Below are 5466 nucleotides of genomic sequence, written 5' to 3'. Positions count from 1 at the left end.
AACGTAGGGCATAAATACAAGAGCCAGGCAACCCAGCTTGTCCAAAACTTAAGTCATATCGATGCATATAATGGCGAAGAAAAGGTACATGCGGAAGAATAACACATGTGCGGGGCATGAAGCCCAGATAAATAATTATGCTTCTGTGTAAGAAGCCCCCAGGTATAATGAGTGTGGTTAGCGCGTCAATAGTGTGCAAGCAAGGCACAAGTTGGCCCTTGAAGGCCTTGAGAAAGCATAAAAGAAAGAAAGAGAAAAAAGACAGATAATGTAAATGCGAAAAATGGACAGAGGAAGGAGACGAACATAGAGTTCGGCACTAGGCGTAGAATCTTCGGAGCCTAGCTGCGTTCAATGGGTTCGGCTCAAGTCGATTATTCGATGCATCCCACAGACGGAACGCTCCACTGGTCAGAACTTGGTCAATAATGAAGGGACCTTCCCATTTCGGCTCGAGCTTGGTCTTTTTCTTCTCCGGCAGGTGTAGAACTAGCTCGCCAATGTTATAAGTTTTGGCCCATACTTCTCTGCTTTGGTATCTTCGAGCCAGTTGCTAATAGAATGCGGAACGGGCTTTTGCCACGTCGCGCTCCTCCAATGTGTCCAGACTGTCCTGCCGATGAAGGGCAGCTTCTCTTTCTTCGTTCATGCGCACTCGAGGTGAGTCATGAATTATGTCGCCGGGCAGAACCGCCTCTGCGTCGTACACCATAAAGAATGGTGTGTATCTGGTAGTACGATTCGGCGTGGTCCGCAGCCCCCAGAGTACGGAGTCGAGATCCTCTACCCTGTTCATGTTAGACTCCTTTAAGGACCGCACTAATCTGGGTTTGATGCCGCTCATGATAAGACCATTTGCTCGCTGGACTTGGCCTTTGGTTTGTGGGTGATAGACAGAAGCATAATCGAGATTGATGCCCATGTTGTTGCACCAGAGTTTTACCTCGTCGGCCGTAAAGTTCGTTCCGTTGTCAGTGATGATGCTGTGGGGGACGCCATAACGGTGTACAACCCCGGATATGAAGTCTATCATCGGTCCGGATTCGGCCGTTTTAACAGGTTTGGCTTCTATCCATTTGGTGAATTTATCCACCATGACCAGTAAGTATTTTTTTCTTATGGATTCCCCCTTTAAGGGGTCCAACCATGTCAAGCCCCCAGACCGCGAAGGGCTAGGTGATGGAGATTGTTTGGAGGGCAGTGGGTGGCATGTGGCTTTGGTTTGCAAAATGCTGGCAGCCGACGCAGCGTTGGACCAAGTCCTATGCATCTACCCGGGCCGTCGGTGAATAAAAACCTGTATGAAAGGCCTTGCTTACAAGGGCCCGGGCTGCAGCATGGTGGCCACCGAGTCCGGCGTGAATTTCTGCCAAAAGTTTCCGCCCTTCCTCTTCGAAGATGCAGCTTTGAAGGACTCCGGTAGTGCTTTTTTTATACAGCTCTCCCTCGTGGACCCTGTGGGCTTTAGATCGCCGCACTATGCAACGTGCCTCATTTTGGTCCTCGGGAAGTTCCTGCCTAGTTAGGTAGGCCAGGAATGGTTCTGTCCACGGGGCGATGATGGCCATTATTACGTGGGCTGAAGGTGTTATTTCGGTGGCAGAGCCTCCGATTATGTCAGAGTGTTTGGTATCGAGCATTTTAGTCGGGTCCGAACTATTGTTACCGGTGTCCCCTTCCCATACCATGGATGGCTTAAACAACCCTTTCCAAAAAGATGTTGGGGGATCGCATCGCGTTTTGTGCCGATGCGGGCAAGGATATCCGCCGCCTGATTGTTTTCCTGAGCCACATGGTGAAATTCGAGCCCTTGAAACGAGCTGACATCTTTAGGACGGCGTTGCGATAGGCCGCCATCTTTGGATCCTTGGCATCGAAGTATCTATTTATTTGGGATATTGCGAGGTTCGAATCCCCACACACCTCCAGGCGTTGAATGCCCATGGAAACTGCCATCTGGAGACCATGTAACAGGGCTTCATATTCGGCTGCGTTGTTGGAGTCTGTATACAGTATCTGTAGTACATATTGAACTGTATCTCCGGTTGGGGACGTCAAGACAACGCCAGCCCCTAGACCAGCCAGCATTTTGGAGCCGTCGAAGTGCATGATCCAATTGGAGTATGCGCCGTACTCTTTAGGGAGTTCAGCTTTCGTCCATTCCGCGACAAAGTTGGCCAATACTTGCGATTTAATGGCTCACCGGGGTTTGTATGTTATGTCGAACATGAGGAGCTCAATGGCCCATTTGGAAATCCGCCTGTGGTGTCGCGGTTGTTTATAATATCATTAAGTGGCACTTCCGAGGCTACTGTAATTGAACACTCTTGAAAGTAGTGTCGCAGCTTCCGGGATGCCATGAATACCGCATAGGGTATCTTTTGATAATGTGGGTACCGTGATTTGCATGGAGTGAGGACAGTGGATACATAATATACTAGCTTTTTAAGGGGGAATTTATATCTATCCGCTTCTCGTTCGACGACGAGCACTGCGCTTACAACCTGATGAGTTGCTGCAATGTACAACAGCATTGGTTCACCGATGTTTGGCAGGGCCAGGATTAGGTTGGTTGCCAGTATGGCATTTATTTCTTCCAATCCGGCTATCGCAGCATCCGTCCACTCGAAGTGTTTGGTGCGTCGAAGGAGGTGATAAAGGGGTAATGCCTTTTCTCCTAAGTGGGAGATAAAGCGGCTTAGAGCCGCCACACATCCAGTTAATTTCTGGATTTCTTTGAGGTCTGTTGGGGTAGCCAACTGTGAGAGAGCTCGGATTTTGGCCAGATTAGCTTCAATTCCTCTACTAGAGACATTGAAGCCTAGGAGCTTTCCGGCTGGTACGCCGAAAACGCATTTTTCCGGATTGAGCTTGATGTCGTATTTTCGGAGGTTGTCGAATGTGAGCCTCAAGTCGTCTATTAGAGAGTCGACGTGCTTGGATTTGACGACCACATCATCTACGTATGCCTCTACTATTTTGCCGATCTGTTTCTCCAGACATGTCTGAATCATGCGCTGATATGTTGCACCGGCGTTTTTGAGCCCGAAAGGCATTGTGTTGAAACAGAAGGGGTCATATGGTGTGATAAATGCCGTTGCGGCTTTGTCAGACTCCGCCATCTTGATTTGGTGGTATCCGGAGTATGCGTCGAGGAAACACAATGACTCGTGTCCTGCGGTAGCATCAATAATTTGATCAATGTGGGGGAGGGGGAAGGGATCCTTTGGGCAGGCCTTGTTGAGGTCCTTAAAATCGACACACAGGCACCAGGATTTGTCCTTATTTGGTACCATCACCAACTTTGCTAGCCAGTCCGGTTATTTTATTTCTCTAATGAATCCAGCCTCTAATAACTTGGCTAGTTCTTCTCCCATAGCTTGTCTCTTAGGTTCAGAGAAATGCCAAAGAGTCTGCTTGACCGGCTTGAATCCCTTTAGAATATTGAGGTTGTGCTCGGCCAGCCTGCGTGGGATTCCTGGCATGTCTGAGGGGTGCCAGGCGAATATGTCCCAATTCTCGCGCAGGAACTCTCGTAGTGCGGCGTCCATGGCGGGGTTTAACTGTGCCCCGATGGAGGCTGTTTTTGTAGGGTCCTTTGGGTGGACTTGGAATTTGACTATTTCATCCGCTGGTTTAAAAGAGGTGGACTTGGATCTCTTGTCAAGTATCATGTCGTCCCTGTCCACTGTGGAGCGTAGCGCAGTTAATTCCTCGGCCGAAAGGGCCTCAGATAGTGCCTCGAGGGTCAATGCGGCTGTTTTGTTTTCGGCGCGGAGTGCTGTGTCCGGATCACTAGTGAGAGTGATGATTCCGTTGGGCCTGGGCATTTTGAGCTTCATGTATCCATAATGGGGTATGGCTTGGAAGATCGTGAACGCCTCCCGTCCTAAAAGGGCGTGGTATCCACTACTGAACGAGGCCACTTGGAATGTAATTTCTTCGTACCTATAGTTCTCTGCCATGCCGAATACCACATCTAGTGTGATTTTCCCAGCACAGGGTGCTTCCCTACTAGGGATGATTCCTTTGAAGGTTGTTCTACTTTGCTCAATGCGGTTCCAGTCTATTTCCATTTTTTGAAGACTTTCCTCATAGATGAGGTTTAATCCACTGCCGCCGTCCATGAGTACTTTGGTGAGTTGAAAGCCGCCACAATTGGACTGAGGACCAGTGCAGCTGGTGCTCGGGCTGTTTGGAATTTAGGTTCGTCACTGGCATTGAAGGGAATAGTCGTGTCACTCCATGGATTTATTGTTGCCACATGGCAGATTTCGGCAATGCTGCGAAGTGTTCGCTTGCACCTATTATTTGATGCGAAGGTCTCAAAGACTGTTAATACCGTATTTTTATCCCTGGGATGGTGCTCTGTGGCATCTGGGATGAGAAGATCCTCACCGCTTTTGGCCACCTGCCGGAGTATCCAACATGCTCTAAGGCTGTGTGTTGGTATGGTATCCTCTTTACTATGAATTTTGCAGGGTCTGTTGAGCCATCCCTCCAATACGGTTCCACGCCCTGTAGAGGGTTTTTGCTTCTTTGTAATTAACTCGGGTGTCTTATGATAGTGCACCCTTTTACTTTGGAGTGGGTGTATATTCGGAGCCGGATTATCCCAAAATTTCGTTTCGGTTTTCCAGGCACTTTCCATCGCATAGTACTTTCGTACTATGGACGCTAAGTCGGCAAAGCGTGATATGTCACAGCGTCTTATGGCGTTAAGAATTCCCTTGTCCGTGCAGTTATTGTAGAAAAATGAGACTGCATCTTCCTCGCGGCAGTCCTTAACCTTGTTCATCACGAGGAGGAATCTGGCCCAATAATGATGTACTGTTTCATGGGGCCCTTGCCTGATGTGGGAACAATCATTTATGTCTAGGTGGGTGGGTGTATTTGAGTTCGAACCCTTACCCGATATGAGACCCAGGGGCCGAGGTGTTTCCAATATTGGAAGTTCAGATTCCGGGATGTTGCCCGTTAAGTCTGGCCCGCTGCCTGACTCTAGGTTCAGGGTTTGAGTGATGTCCTCCCGTAAACAGGTATCCGGCTCGGAGAGCTCAGGAATCCGGACATAGTTAGACCTCAAGATAGAGGAAGAATCGCCGCATTGTTCCTCCACCACCGCAACATGATGGGTGACAGGTGGAGAGTTAATCTCCCTTTCATCGGGTTTAAGCCCAATCCGATCATAGTCCGTAGCGACTCCCAAGGCGGCGATGCGATCCAAGAGCTCATTTAGGGAAGAGAGCTCCATTGGATCCATCTGCTCGGCGAATTCCAAGCCGATGTGGAGGCTATTTTTGATGACCCGAGAAGTCATCATCGGTGAAGCAGCCGAACGGGTGGTCACGATGAAACTGCCTAGCCGGAGAGTTTGGCCGACAGCCAGGGCTCGCCCGACGGTAATGTTGTTTTTAACAACGAGACGAGGCATCCTTCCTTACGGCGACGGAACAGTGGAACTCT

The sequence above is a fragment of the Triticum dicoccoides genome, chromosome 5A (assembly GCF_002162155.2).
Source record: "Triticum dicoccoides isolate Atlit2015 ecotype Zavitan chromosome 5A, WEW_v2.0, whole genome shotgun sequence".
Taxonomy (NCBI): Eukaryota; Viridiplantae; Streptophyta; class Magnoliopsida; order Poales; family Poaceae; genus Triticum; species Triticum dicoccoides.
The sequence above is the reverse complement of the archived record's forward strand: the minus strand, read 5'-3'. Positions refer to the sequence as shown.